Below are 16,936 nucleotides of genomic sequence, written 5' to 3'. Positions count from 1 at the left end.
CTGGCAGCCTCCACTCTCCCTCACGCAGAGATGTGGACCGAGGGGACCTGTCAGAGCTCCTCTCTGGCAGGACCCGGTGTTGCTGCTGGCTGCCGGCCTGCCTGCCTCTGCAGCTCCGTAAGTGAGTGGCATCTGTCAGACGGGAGCCGGGCGCCACAACCACATCTAATTATCAAGGCGCCAATTCGGTCTGCAAGCAGCTTTGACTCAGAGGATGCACCATACATCAGATGATTGTAGTGTCACTGCAGAGAGGCGACCAGATTGTGGAAGATTGTTACTATTTTAGAGTTTGGGATGTGCCTATGCTGGAGACAATATGCTCTTTCAGTGCACTTCTGTGTGTGAAGGCATCTATTGGTGATTGTTTGCCTACTATGTATTTATGTGTAGTACTGTATGTTTGGGTATTATGCATGTGTTTACATGTGGGTGGTGTATGGTCCTTCCTTGAGTATGTAGTTACAGTATATTGTGTGAGATTTATGCATGTGTACATGTATTTGTTTGTGTGTGTAGTTTGTGTGTTTACATGTGTGTAAGGGGGTTGTTTATATGTGGGATTTTGTGTGTGTGCATGTGTTTGCATTTTTGTGGGGCTTGTGTGTGTGTGTTTGTATGTGTGTGGGGTTCATTGTGTGTGTATGTGTGTGTGTGGACGTCTGTGTTGACATTCCAACTGGGTCCCCTGAGGCTGGTGCTGGCTGTCCTCTTTGGGATGAGGTCACACTGAGAAGCGCCAGAAGCTTTTCACTCAGGTGAAGCCACAGGGCCAGCAATTACCCCCTGAATTAAACAGAGGACCCTCTCCAAGGACCCTCTTCTCTCTCTCTATCCCTCTCTTCCTCCATCTCACTCTCCTGCATCCCCCTTTTGTCTCCCTCTATCTCCACTATCAATCTCATTCTCTCTGTTTTGATCTCGTCTCTAATGTCTCTCATTTACTCCTCTCATTTACGTCCGTTTGTTCTGTATGTCTATGAGTGCCTGTGTTTGATTAGATGAAATTAACTTTATTGTCTCAAAGGAAATTTGCTTTGAGTTGGTTTATCGTCAAAGGGTCCATAGGTGTTAGTAGCCACTTAGTCACTGTTGCAAAAGCTGAACAGCTTATCTTTCTCTCTCTGTTCCGTCACCTCTCTATCACTCTCCTGCGTCCATCTTTCATTTTTACCTATTTTGTTTGTGTAATGAGATTGAGTCCAAGCCAAGGGGATGAGGAAGGTCACACATTCATTTTAAACCCAGGAAAAATGGGATCTTTCAAGTACAGTACAGAATGACACACACACACATACGGCCACAGTTACGTGAGCTGTGAGGGGGGGGCTTTCATTTACCTGGTGGCGGCCCGATAGCGCTATTGCATTATCCAAATGAAGAGAGAGGGGAGCAGGCGAGGGGCCTCGTCCCTAATAATTCATGTTCAGAGCTGGAGGCCCTGTGTCGGCTCCTCATATAATTACTCACCGCATCTGCTCTCTCACACACACACACACACCACACACACACGTTCACACCCAGAGTGAAGCACACACACTCTGACAGGATAACATGCAAAGTGGGCCCCTCAACATGAAGGCGCGAGGTAAATATTCATGAAAACGGGGCGTGCCTATACAATGAATGTTTACAGCACATGTCAAGTCATATTTCACTCATTAAAAAAGGAGTAACTATGTTCTGTCAGTGTAGATCATTTGTGATTAAAGAAGCTGTTTTGTAATATGTCGTACAGTCCACATTGATCAAATACTACCTGTGCAGTGTGGGACACTTGCAGTATCAGACTATGTGTATGCAGAAGGCCTGTGGTTTACGGTAGCATCAGGAGAGCAGGCATCCACCCAATTGTTCCTTTTCCCATTTCCCAGATCTCCTCTTCACTGCCATAAATGTATTAGCTGTGACATTGGCAGCGACCTTTAAGTTTCACTACTGTCTAATTATCCAGACACTGATCAGGCTCTGGTGCTTCGTCCCATATAGCCAATAAAAGTCGTATTTCTTCCCCAGCTTTGCCCTTGACCACACACACACACACACACACACACACACACACACACACACACACACACACACACACACACATACACACACACACACCCTGCATGAATCTGCCAGTGTTGTGTCCCGGTGGGTGGAGGAGTTGAGCAGTAGCCCTCCATCAGTGTGGAGAGGAAGCTGGGCGTGTGGTCAGATAATGAAATAGAGGTCTGTGTCGCCTGGAGATGGACGTCGTGGCAACACCCCCATCGAGCGCGGGGAAATGGCGAGGGCACACCCCCTGTCTCATGCGGTTTCACGGAATGGTTCAGAGAATGATTGCACTCAGAGAGAGAGAGAGAGAGAGAGAGATGCTGCCAAAGGTCCACTGTGATGTATGAGAAATGCATGAGAGAAAATGAAAGAAACTAATAGAAGGCCCTGGACTAGGAAGAAATGACTTCTTCATCACCCAGCCAAGAACACTTGACAAATAAGCAGTATGGTAGATAGACATACCGTATCAGTACAGTATGTGGCCTGCAGTGGGACAGATATCTGGTATACGGTCAGAGCAGATTACTGACGTCTGTCTGAATAAATACCTGAGAAAGCTTCCAGAGCCAACAAGACTGAGATAATGTTGATAGGATTATTAAAAGCTGTTTTGAATTAGATTGGATGAGATTACAAATTACAGTCAGCAGTGGAAAAAATGTGACAGTCTGTCGTCAGCTTTGTGAAGTAATGCTTTCCCCCTATCTTTTCCTTTAGGAGGAAGAGAATTGTTAGCCTGGCTAATGCCAGACCTCATCTCATTGAGATGGGGTCTGGGAACTACACATTCATTTTCTCGTATTTGAGACGTGATTAACAAATGCCCAGAGGCGTTTATTGGGCGCTACAAATGTCTATCAAATGCATCTGTATGTAGCTCATAACCGCTTCGGTGTGTCGTCATTGTCTTGCTGTCCCCCCTCCGTTCTGTGATTGGTCCCTGGTGAAAATTGGGTCCATGGAATCCAGGCTGCCTAGCAGTGGGAATCAAATCGCGCACATATGGCAGCATGGGGAAACCCAGGCTAGAGAACTGTAACTTTCTGTGGAACAAAACAAAAACAAGCTCCTCAAACAGGACCTTAAGTGCAGCAAATCAATAAGAGATAGGCTGGTTGAAACCCACCACACACAAGTCCTCTTATTCTCTCCCCATAAGGCTTCTGTGAGGCCTATAGTCTATATTTTTCTTTCATTCAATCCTCCTTTCTTCCTCCTTTTATTTTCTCTCTCTCTCTCTCCCTCCCTCCAGCCTCTATCTGTCGCTCTCCTGTCCCCTCTTGTCTCCCTTCTCAATCCCTGAGATGCTAACACAATCAGACAGTTATCAGGGGAGAGATACCATAATGCTGTCTCACTCTCTCTCTCTCTCTTTTCCACAGACAGGATGTTTGCCTCATCTCCTCCTCTCCTCCTTTCCACCGCTGAGGCACTGGACAGGGCACCCTGAGGTAGCTGTGGGCGATGGTCGAGCGAGCTTGTCTGCGTCCTTCACAGCTATTTAGCATCAGATCCCTTCTGCTTAGATCAATCAGGCGCTGCAGGCAAGGTCGACTGGCCAAAGTAGTTTGTCAGAGAGGGGGACTGATGCACTAATCACTGCTACATCTCAGCTTCTGATGTACGATGTATGCAATTAAATACCCACTTCTTCTGACATCTCATGGCAACCTTTTACATTTGTCTTGCTAGTTCATGATTGTCCCATTTTTCATGAATAATATATCATATCAAACTATCTTAAAATACATTCAAAAAGTAAAATGGTCTTTCATTATATGCATGAATCTGTTTCTATCAAGTCCATCGGGTGAATGTCATAACAGGTTGCATGTTATTTGGTTGTGATCTTTGATACACTGAGCAATAAGTTTATTGGCTTATTTATCTATTTGTTCATGCTGTTGTTTGTCCCTTGCAGTGGAGTAGACCCACTCCACTGCTATCCCTCCACAGCCTTCAGCAGATTCCCCTCCCCCACATGACATCTCCCCTACCTCCTTTGAATCACTTCCTGGGTCAGCCTCAACCTCTGCCCTCCCCCCCATCTCTGGGCACCCCTCACATCTGCTGGAGGACAGCCTAGTCCCAGAGGCACCTGTGGCATACCTCATCTGGATGACAACCAAGGGCCACAGGTAGTAGGCATAGAGTAAAGGGCTGTTCACACCAAGAACGGTAACTATAACGGCAAAAAAGTCTCGTTCTAGCTAATATGAATGATGACGCCCACACATAAACTATAACGACAATGACAGGAAGAACAATATTGTTGGGGATCACTTTCAGAGCGATTTTTAAGAATGATAAAAAGCTGAAAACCAATCAGAATCCATCAGATTTTAGCCATTACATTCATCAACACAAGGAAAGATTATCTATGGTCAGAGTGGGCGCTTTTGTCATTATAGTTATCTTTATAGTTATTGGTCCTGGTGTGAACAGCCCTTTAGTCCACATTCAGCAGAGCTAAGTACAGCCACCCCATCATCTACAACCCTGGAGGTCTGAAGGTGTAAAAGGAAGATGCAACCTCCATTGCGCTTTCACCCTAAAGGAACCTCAGTTCCGCTGGATTTTCAAAGGCACTTCAGCTCCTCTATACCTTTCAGTTGTTCTTCAATAAAGAGGCGATTCACACCCAGTGTTGCAATACTGATCAATATACAGCACAGAGAACTGCAGAGTGGATGTGGAGGCACAAGGACTTGACAAGTTGCAGTCATTTGATCTGCTTACAGCTTCATTCACTGTAATGAAAGCAGACTAACAATCCTCCTATCCTGTTAGGCTGATTCCCTTATAATCTGACCAACTGTCGGTCCCCATGCACTATAATATAACACATTTTACAAAACGGTACTGTTTTCTGACTTGAGCCTTACTGTACTTGGCATGCAGTGTGTGTGATACTGCAGCTGCTGCAGTTCAAATGAATCTGTTGGCTGCTCACAGATGAGCATGCAGCGTTTCTGCATTAATTTTCACTTCCTCAACAGAACATGTTCCAGATAATGCAAAAGGACTTGGACAATTACAACTTTATCGGCTATGAGACAACCACCCCGCTGTATGGCCTTGGGTCTGAACAGAAATACACACTTAATACACACTTGGCATGCTCAACTGAACTTTATACTCCTTCCTCATTCTCAATGATGTTATATCCCCTGTTTTAAAAAGAAGTGCCAGTTTCCTCAAGGATTAGTGGGCATTCTGCCTGCCTGTGTGTGTGTGTGTGTGTTTGTATGTGTGTGTGTGTGTGTGTGTGTGTGTGTGTGTGGGTGTTTGTGTGTGTGTGTGTATGCGGGGGTAAATCTGAAGGGTTCGGAGCCAGCCTCACTACTGGCGATAAATTATGCCAAAGAATGCAGTGTGAACTACGGCATCTAAGGCTCTCCCTCTCCCTCCCTCCCTCCCTCTCTCTCTCTCTCTCTCTCTCTCTCACACACACACACACACACACACACACTGAAGCTTACATAACTGGGCCTTCTGTGGCTCTCTCAGCACAGTCAAGCTGCAGCATCCAAAGATGCAGAGCCCAGATCAAAACAAGAGACTGTCGGAGCCCGTCACCATGACAGAGGAGCCGGGGAGAGGAAGGAACAGGAGGTCATCCCCTTGCCAGAGATAGGAAGGTGTGTGTGTGTGTGTGTGTGTGTGTGTGTGTATGTCTGTGTGCTTCTTGTGCCCCCCCCCCCCTCTGAAGCTCTTTGCTATTCACACAGTGACCCTTTTGAAAAGTGGCTTCAAAAGGTGACCCAGTTGGACTCAGAGAGGACTGCTTTAGTGGAGCGGTTCTTCTTCCTACATGACCCACGTAGAGTCTGACGCACTACGCCCCTTTGAGGTCGTTTGCAAGGACCAATGACGCAAATTACCGGACGGGTGGCACCGGTGTAAACACAGAGAGTAACAGTGTGTATCCGTGGTGCCCATCCATGTATTCGGTATGCTCTTCTTCAACTTTCCCCAAAGAGCAGTTACTGCTTTAAAGTGCCCTCTAATGTGATGCTTTGACACTTCAGGAGACAGCCATCCAGGCGCTGCACGGAGAATACAGCTTCTCTGTAAACAGTGCCAGCCTTGAGATGCCTGTGCGTTTGAGATGGCGCTTTTAAGCCTGATCCCCAACCTGTGTGACTCTGTTGGCATTTGACACAAAGAGGCAGGAGTGCTGGCAGTCAGTTTACTTTTGTGTGTGTGTGTGTGTGTGTGTGTGTGTGTGTGTGTGTGTGTGTGTGTGTGGAGTGTCATAGCAATGGCTTATCTCAGTGGAAGATTTTGCCCTTAAAACCCCTATGCTTGTGTGCCAAATGTTTCACAGCAGTTTGTCATGGATGAACAATTTCAAAGGGCTGAGTGTACTCTGCGATACATAGCATTTCCTGTTAATATACAATATGACACAAGGACATTGGTAAGTTGACAAGCACATACTAACACACCAAGAGACAGAGCACACAGATACCAACACATACAGATACACTTACACATACAGACATACATACAGACATGCACACACACACACACACACAGAGACAAAAACACACACGCACGCATGCACACACACACTCACGTAATACGCACGCACGCATGTACATACACACACACACACAAACACAGTTACTAATCTGGTTGATCTGGTTGCATCCATCATGCTCTCCTCACTCTTTCATTTGGAGCTAATCATACAGACTGGATTTAATTAGCCTGCATACATTGTGGCTACATAAGCCATCTTCATGGGTGGACTCTTCTCTAATGAAGTGCTCTGTCCTGTGAGAGGAACCCAACCCGACTCCAAGAGACGCCATCCAGAAATCCGGAGTGAGAGAGAGGGAAAGCAGAGAAAGAGAGGGAAAGCAGAGAGAGAGAGAGAGAGAGAGAGAGAGGGATGATGCATGTCAAGCTGGTAATGTAGATGTGTATCATGTTCTGTTACTTTTGGGGTGCAAGTATCTCTATATCAGTAATGTCGGTATCAGTGTTATGTAGCCCCAACCCATCCCTGCTGTCCTGTTGTTGATTACTAGTCCCTGGGGCAGGGAGACTGTGCCCAAAGACAGCCACTCATGCCTTGTGCAGATGTCCAAGTCACTGTCATATCAGCTGGGGCCAAAGGAATAGTAATTACACACACACACACACACACACGGTTATTTGGCTTACAGGGACAGCATGTGGCTGTTGTGGTTTAGAGAGACATCCATTTCCAGGAAGATAATAACATCAAAAATCAAACAAATCCTCCTCGGACCTCTTGTGTTTGTTGACAAAGTTTGAAGTCAAATCAGAGCAAACAAAATAAAAATGAAATTATTCAGGTTTGTTTCCCATTTCAGAGACCCACAACTAAATCTATATGGTTATTATAACATACTGTAGCTAAAACAACAACTGTAATGGTGGCCTTAGACACCTATAATCAACAGTGATATAAGAATTGTGAGGAAGCCATGCAGTGTTAAAGCGATTGGTCTGTTGGTCATACACTCCTCCTCACTATACTCCATACTTCTGTCATTACTTTCAGTGTACCTCTCTCACTCTACCTCATTCTAAATATCATTTTTCTTTCCCAATTTTAGCTCTTTTGGCTTAAATCTCTTTTCCCTTGGGATAATTCTCACAATCATCTCTCTAGCTTCACTCCATCCATCCTGCTTTCCTCTCCTCTGTCCCTCCCTCATTCTGATTCTCTTCCTTTGTCTGTTCATCTCCATTCTATTCTTAGTCTTATCTTTTTCCTAATAATTTCCCTGTCTCTTGCCCCCCCTCTCTCTCTCCCTCCACCTCTCTTTCTCTCCCCCTCTCCTTCCCTCCCCATCCCTCTCTCTCTTCTTCCCAACTTCTCTCTCTCTCTCTCCACCTCTCTCACTCTCTCTACCTCTCTTTCTCTCCCACCTCCCTCTCTCCCCACCTTTCTGTCTCTCTCTCTCTCTCTCTCCCTGTCATGTTGGTCCTGCATCTCTCCCTCCCACATCAATCTGCATCTCTTCATCTCTTTCCCATGCAGGTCCCAAATGAGTGAACCCTATCAGTCCACCCGCCTCACTCCCACTCCATCTTCTCTGTTCTCACCACATCTCCCATCATCCACTCTCCTCCACCCCCCATATCCACCACCCTCTCTTCCTCCATCTCTCGCAGTCTGATTGATTTCAAGGCCCTGTGTTGGCTGGGGCTGAAGACAATGAAAAGCCTCAGACATGACCCTGCTCAATAACCCCCAAGCGGTCAGCTGAGGCACAAAGACAGATAGAGAGAGAGAGAGAGAGAGAGAGAGAGAGAGAGAGAGAGAGAGAGAAATCTATATTTTTTAACTGTGGCTCATTTTCCCCTGATGGTATTTATATAGCCCATAGTAAATCCCCAGCCTTTTCATTCACATATCGGTTTTCAGGCTTCCTGGGTTTACAGTCGGGAGTGTATGGGGCGGGTAGTTGTAAATACGGCGGTGCGGTAATGGAGAAATCAATGGGGCTACTTTGATAGCCTCCTCACCGTCGGTCAGAGATCAGCTGTAAATCGAGGATCTCTGTCACGTTTATGTGGAAATCCCCGCTCTTAGCTCCATATGGTGGTTTAACACCATGGGAAAGCTGAGGCAGCTTAGACACACACACACATGCAGAGTGCAGTGAGCCGTCAGGTTGTGTGTGGGTTCTGGTCGACAAGTTTAAGTTTTAGGGTTGCCACATTTATCTTATTAGTGTTTTTTTTTTTAAATTTAATTTAATTTAGATTTTCTTTTCCTCTTCAATTTTAATGGGTTAGTGGTTAGTTAATAGCCTGGTATTGCTGTAGAAGTCATGGATTATACGATGGATTATAATTGGCCTTTGGTCACTGAATGACAGATATCCTCTTAAATGTTAATTTCCCAATACTGTTAAACATTTTTATTTTTTAACCTCTTACGTGTGCGTGTACGTGTAATTGAGCTTTGGCAAGAATGTTCCTGAAACGTTCATGCCAATAAAGTGCTCTTGAATTGAAATGAATATTCCCCATTTGCCCTCAAGAATGAAAGAAATACAAACTTTAATTGCTATTTAAATTGTTAGATTAAATTTTTTATTAAATATGGTCACATGTCACTGTTTTCAATTCCTTTGAAATCCACAATTTCAGATCCCACTGTGTTGTTTAAGTTTAAAATGTTTAAACAAGGGCAGCTATTTTCTCTTCATTATTGTAGTTCTCATGGAGTTCTGGAACCTCAGCTGATCCTCCTGGGGCTTCATTCATGTCTAACGAGCCACAAAACCCCACAACTAACCTTAGACTGTAGGATGTCTAAAGAGGAGCTTTGGAAATACAGCTGGATCAACACTCCCATTGCAACAACACTCCCAGCCCCACCCCCACCCCCCGATCCAGCAGTAGCAGTGTCTATGCTGTGACCTGCCAGCCGGATCAGCCACTGAAAATAGCCGTGGAGGACCAGCTCCTCTCCTGCTGCGCTGCGACTGCCGGCCCGAACATCACAGGCCTCGCTTGCGCTCCCCACAGGGGGATTGTGGGTGAAGAAGCACAACAGCGTTATTGGATTAGTGGCTTCCTGTCAGAGCCAAAATGGCCATCCTCTGGGCGCTTGTGACGGTTGCACTTAGAGAAACGGGGCTCATGACACATCACACCTCTTACTGGTAAGACCTGCATGCACACAGATACAGAAACACAAATAAAAACACTCCTAGACATGCAGGTGTGCACACACACACACACACACACACACACACACACACACACACATTCAGGTTGCCCTTTACACTCAGATGGACATTCTGACACTTACAAAACACATACAGAAACACACTCTCTCTCTCTCTCTCTCTCTCTCACACACACACACACACACACAAAGCACCCTTCACACGTGCAGAACATCCTTCAGCTACCCCGTTGGCCATTACGTCACCCATATGTACCTTTTCTGTGAGATGAAGAGGAAACAAAATGGCGTTAAAAGCCTGGGGAGGCGACGGGGGGCCCCACAGGAGCCGTGTGTGTCGTGTCGTGCCGTGCTTACAGAGGGAGGGCCCGGGGGCCGCCCGTCAGATGGACCCACTCTGACTCTGTGAGTGGCTCTGTGAGGGCCCCTGAGTCAGGCCACAGGGAGAGAGAGAGAGAGAGAGAGAGAGAGAGAGAGAGAGAGAGAGAGAGAAGGATGGTGACTCACACAGGCATTCAGGGGGGAATAAAAACTCCATTAAAGCTCTACAGCTCTAATCATCTCACCCTCTCTCTTTCTCTCTGTCTCTCTCTCTCCTTTTTCCCCTTCTGTCTCCTGCTCTCCTCCTCTTCTGTCTATGCTGAAGAGTGCTCTCTAGCTCTGTTCAGATATATGGATAAAACAGACGTAGACTCAGCCTTCTCACCATGGGTCAACACATACCGCACAATGGTGATGTGATGTTTACTAATGCTGCATTGCATGCACACTCTCTTAAAACTGAGATATACATGACATAGGGCCAGTTTCCCTGGATTAAGCCTAGACTCCAAGACTAAGGGCCCTATCATGACAGTCAAAAGCGCATCGTCACTCTTCAAAAGCTTATTCAAATTTAGTAGGATGTCCAGTCCACATTGGGAGTGTTTTCGTTATCAAACATCGAGCGCATGGCGCAACAAGGTGTTCCTAGGTTTCTTAATCAGGCATGGGTGTGTTTGGGCGTAACATCATTTAAACCAATGAGAATGACATCTGTCATTCCCTTTAAGGGCGCAAAACGCGATGTCAAAGAATGCATCGGTATTTTGACAGTCAACAGCGTATTTGAGTCTGCTTGCGAGACCACATGGAACAAGGATACAAGGAAGTTTATTGTCACATGCATATAGTTACTGGATGTAAGAAATGCAGTGAAATTATGTCTGGCAACAGGGGCAAGGAAAAACTCCCTTACCAAGTGGAACAGTCATTCCACTAAACCTTTTTTTGCTTTACTAAAACCTAGCATAGCCTTTACGCGTTTGCACTCGTCTATTATTTTAACTCATTGGCAAAGTGAAACTAACTTCACCATGGTGTCAGTCAACGACAAGTTGTATGCAGTAAGTTACTTTCACTATTGACTGACAATGGGTTACCATCGAAAACATAGGCTGGAAAAAGCATCACTTACCCTAATATTGCTCAAATGACTGAATAAAACAGCATTTTTCCTGCAGAGGAGTTGCTTATATCTCGTGACAGTGCGTCTTCAGCTGTGCTCCATACAGTACGTGTCTCTCGCCTCTCCCCTAATCACTTTTAACCGTCATTACCAATTTGCAAATGATGGTGAATAACTACAGTACTCCTCATGAGATGTACAGTATTTCGTAATATCTTTATTCTAATTATGTTTCCCATTGTAATCGTGCATTTTGTAATGTTTTGCTTGGACGTGTGCTGGTGTGCGTTCATGGATGATAGGTGCACCCGCCAATATGACTGTTGACAATGCGCTCTTAAAATAACATATAAACAACTCGCCATAGACTTCTGACCAGGTGTACAATAGCGATTTTTAGACAATGCGTCCAACAGTGTCTAACTGGACAAATGGTTATGTGAATGCACTTTACATATTTAACACACAAAATTGTACAGATTGGACACGACCAGAGAGTTCGTAGAAAGGTCAGGATCCATATAGCTTATGAACGCTTAACAACCATTAGGCTTTCTGTCTGTCACATGATAGCTCCACATGTGAACCTCTCTACAACACATGATCTGAGATAAAACACTACGCTCTTACAGATGGCTGAAATACTGTAGACTGGATCACGAGGCAGTCACATATGAGAGCAGATGGTTCATGGAAAGGAACATACAAATACCCCTAACTGATATTAAATCTATGCTTTCATAATTGCTCTCTCGGTTCTCCACCCCCTCCAAAGGCAAATGATCCACGTCGAATGAACACAAATTTAATCCCAAAGAGGAGAAATTGAATTGTGACCCAATTCCCAGAGAGAGAGAGAGAGAGAGAGAGAGAGAGAGAGAGAGAGAAAAACCCTTTTCCATATCTGAAATCTCCTGTTGTGTATAGGCATGCAAATATTCCCAACATCAATTTAAGAGTATTGCTTTTCCCGTAATGCTATTAGGAAATAAAACAAACTGTGTAGCACTTTTGAGATCAAAACAATTTAAGTGACAAGAGACATATTAGTGTTTCAAAAACTAATTTGAACCTTGGGTTGCCCTACCGTGAACTGAGCTATGAGTCCACGTCAGGTCTTTTGCTGCAATTAGTTGTTACCTGTGTGTAGAAGTGTTAATGGGGATGCACATGAGATTAATTGGAGGTCAAAAGAGCATGTGGTCCACGAGGAAGCAGAACACCTCTGTGCTTCCATCCCTGCCAGAGGCCTGCTTAGGCTTACCGCTAACACAATCAACATCATGCTTAAGTGCATTAGTGTCACTCTCTCACTCTCTGTAGTACTACCGCACGCACGCACGCCAGGGTTGTGCAAAATTCGAATTGCAATTCTGCTTCCTGTTTGCTACCTCAATTGAAATGCAAGTGAAATTCAAGAATTGAATTGGAATTTAAGAGCCAGTTTCAATTCAATTCTGGAATTTTGCACAAGCCTGACGCACACACGCACGCACACACACACACGCACACACACACACATATGCGCTTGCGCTTCTCTTGTCACATGAGACATAAAGCAGGCTAGTTAGATTTATTCAGGTGTAAAGAAGATGGAGGTCAAACAAAGATCACAGATATGAGTGAGTGTGCATGTGTGTAATGGCATGGAGTAGCCAATCAGATTTGCAATTCTGTCTTCAGTATTAGTGGTTGGCCAGTCCAAATCCTGGGTTTTCCCTATCATGCTCTGTTCTCTGTTCCAACTGATCTGGCACCAGCATAGAGCAGGAAATGAGAAACCACAGGATGAAACCAATAAGCGCAAACTCCAACATGGCTGGAAAATGGAGCCAGGGCTGGATGTCTACCGGTCAGATCGTACGGTCAACTTCAAAACCAGAAAGGGGCCTTCAGTCAGTCAAAGTCGATATTCATTAATATTAATATTCACATTAATATTAATATTCACAATGTTCAGAACGGTGAACACTGACAAAAGACACACACACAGAGAGAGAGAGAGAGAGAGAGAGAGAGAGAGAGAGAGAAATTCTGAGAGCTGAGATTAACAGTGAGATTGTATTGTTTAATTTACCTTCATAAATTTAGCCTGGTAGCCAGCCTGGATTTAACCCCGCCTCCACAAAATTTGAGGTCGGTCTTTATACAATGATGGATAGATATGTGAGCAACGGGGGCCTAGTCATTCATGTCACCTGAGTTTGCTTCGGTTGTTTTTGTTTACAAGAAAATGGCTGTTGCTGGAGAAGCTAGACATTTAGATGTCACTATCTCGTCTGTTGTACAAGATATTGACAGCGCAATAATTTTGCAAAAAATAACAAAAACAGCAATTAAGGCATTTGTCGAGAAGGATGTTTTGGCTGTTCTCCCTATATGATTCACAATAGGCTATTTTGTTGCTCTGATTGGGTAGGTCTATCAAATTGTGTGCGGAGGCACTTTTCCCCCTGTATCAGTTGAAACACGTCCCATAATTACATCCCAATGGTGCAGTATCAGACTCAAATTCTGAAAATTAAAGGGACACCAGGCAAGCCTGATGCTTTTTCTCTACGAAACTCCCCCTCGCTCGGTCTGAAGCTCTTTTCCTTTTCTTTGCATCTTCCGTCAAGGGTTTTCGCTGCTTCTTCACCGGCTCTGCCATTATACACACGCTTGCAACAATCTCTAGCGTTTAGTTAGCCTGCCTCTGTGCTGTAAACTGATCCTGCTTCGGTCGGCGGGTAGGATACACAGAACTTGCAAGTGGGATATTCTTCCTGCAGGCAGTAGGGGCGGGCGAGAGAGCCTTCATTCGCCCTGTAATGAGTCATTTAACCATATATCGACTTACGAAAATGATGAATTAATTAACACGAAAACGTTACCTGGTGTCCCTTTAAGTATGGCTACGTCAGGCTATAATACATTAGTAGAACAACAACAACTTGAACAGACACAGAGAGAGATGAATAGCCTACTGACTTCCCCTTAAGGACAGCATTAAACTGGTTAGAGCTAAGCCTTAGTTCTGTGTGTCTGTGTTTTGTGTGTGTGTGTGTGTGTGTGTGTGTGTCTTTGGCACAGTGACAGAATGAGGTCACACTGACAGTAGCCCCTACAATGAAAGACTTTCAAAAGGAGCTTTCAAGTAATTGTCCACATTTGAGTATTAGTGTGCACATTCATTCACCTACAACACACTGTGAACTGAACCAAACATCAAATATTGCTCTATTAAAAATCTAAAGAAAAAAAGATGGTTGTGGTGGAATTGTTTTCTGCTCAGGGCACCAGAAAATAAAGAATTCAGGTCATTTGTAACACAGGAATCGATGCTGTGGAATCAACCAGAGGGGACAGGTGTAGAGCCTCCATTGATCCAGGCACTCACACCTCCCACCTACCCGACAAAAGCACAGTGGCCCTTCACCAAAGACAATTTAAATGAACCAGAAATACAGAATTATTAACAGACTCACACACCCACACACACTTACATTACTTGCATGCAACACACAGACACAGACACACACACACACTTACATTACTTGCATGCACACACACACGCACACACACACACACACACACACACACACACACACACACACACAGAGAGAGAGAGAGAGGACTCAAAGCCTTTAAGACAAAGTGCTTTTAACTTTATCTCTTGGGTGCCCTCTAAATTCCCAGAAGCACAAAGGAGGCACTGATTCAACTAATTAACTAAAAATAAACGTCTGAGAGGACATTGTTACTACTGTCATTCCAATATTAATGAAAGACCATGTAGCGTTTGTGTATTCTGTAAAAACCTTAGTCCCTGGTGGCTCACGGTGGATAAAAAGAACAACAAGAAGAGATAATATTCACGGATAAGTCATGGAGAACAATCCCTTTTTTGAGAACGCAGAAATTCACTAGCGGCCTGGTCTCCCACCCTCTCTCTCTCCTTCCCTTTTCATAAACCGCTCCCTCTTCCCCTCTCTGTCAACACTGCCTGAGTGTATAGCTCTTGCGTGGGAACACGTTCTGTGTGACCCTCGTCCTGGATGATATTAGATTTCTCTCGCCAACGTGCAGCTTTTTAATTTGGAGCGATAAACATTGTGTTTCACCGTCTCATCTCCTGCCGTGCGCTACCACACTACGCCGCGCGACCCGAGCGCCGCACTCAGAACATTAATAACTTTAATGTGCTGCCCTATGCGCGAGCTGTTGAATCAGAGGAAGAGAGCTAAAGGCCAAAGGGAAGGGAAGGTTGAAAAAGAAGCTGCTCAGCTGCAGTCCTGAATACAGTCAAAATCTTTCTCACGCTGTCTGTCTCGCTCATAATGTCACTCAAATAAGAAACCAGGTACGTTAGGGGCTGTATTAAAATGTTGTAAATGTAATAACACCTAAATGTCAAATCAGTTAATGTATTAAATGGCTACATTGTGGTTAGCTTATTAGCGTTGTATACTTGCCCGAAAAACAAAATAGAACTGCCCTCAAGTGGTAGGCAGAAAAAAAAGTCTCTTCTGCCCAGCCATCCATCCAAGCGCTTTTTATAAACCAGCCATGCCGACAGACACCTGGCCCCTCCACCTCCCAAAATAAATCCCCCAGGGTGGGGTGGGGAGGGAACTGGGCTGAGGGCTGCGTCACACATCACCTGGCTCCTGTGGCAGGCCTGAAAGCTCTCTCGGGGGAGCGTACCAAAATGAAAGAGTTGCGGGGAGACAGGCGCCATCAATCTCCCAACACAGGCCAGCTCCGCCATGAATTTGCAATGGCGATCATCAAAAAACAAATGGGGCACCTGTTCACATATTAAATTATACTTTGTGACAAGGAATGGGATTCTACCCGCTGCATACACGAGTAGTGTACATCTGCTTGTTTGTAGGTGCATCTCTGTGTGTTTAGATTGTTAAATGAGATTATGTGACATTTCTTGTCACATTTCTTGTCCAATACAATGGATGGGTCTGAATAATTGCATGTGCTATGAGTACTACCTGTAGATGTGAGTTTATGACAGCGTATATAAATGTGCCTTTTGATTTTGGATATTGAATATGTTTGTCTTGATGCTGTCTGCAGTGTGTGTGTGTGTGTGTGTGTGTGTGTGTGTGTGTGTATGCCGACAGGTTCACATTTCTTTCGGTGCTGTGTTGACTCCAGAAAGAAAATGGCTGAGTGGTGGAATGGGTAACATCTCATGGCTTGTGGCAGCTTTGACGTTGCCGTGGCCTTCTGACGTCACCATGGTTACAATGTCCAAAGTTGCATTGATTTCCTCTGATGTCTAGTCAGGTTTTTTCACGCTTGATGAAGTTTTGAGTTTCACCTTTCAAGGTCCTGTTTGTGCTAAAAGCTGGCCCCTTGGTGCATGAGGAATGCTGAAAGAACATGTCCTTTTAAAAGATATGAGATCTGTCTGTCTCTAGGGTGAGTATCTGTCATCTGCATTTTTTTCAAAATCAAAATACATTGAAATTGCCACTGTGACCATAGAACACTTTGGAAACACACACACACAGGCATACACACACACACACACACACACACACACACATATATAGTACACACACAAACACACACATCTATTACACACACACACACATCTATTACACATACACATGCTGTACACACACACACGCACACACACACACACACACACACATATACAGTACACACACAAACACACACATCTATTACACACACACACATCTATTACACACACACATGCTGTACACCTGAATGCTCCGACTGCGGTCAGTGCCCTTTGC

This window comes from Alosa alosa, chromosome 15 (assembly GCF_017589495.1).
Source record: "Alosa alosa isolate M-15738 ecotype Scorff River chromosome 15, AALO_Geno_1.1, whole genome shotgun sequence".
NCBI classification, from domain to species: domain Eukaryota; kingdom Metazoa; phylum Chordata; class Actinopteri; order Clupeiformes; family Clupeidae; genus Alosa; species Alosa alosa.
The sequence above is the reverse complement of the archived record's forward strand: the minus strand, read 5'-3'. Positions refer to the sequence as shown.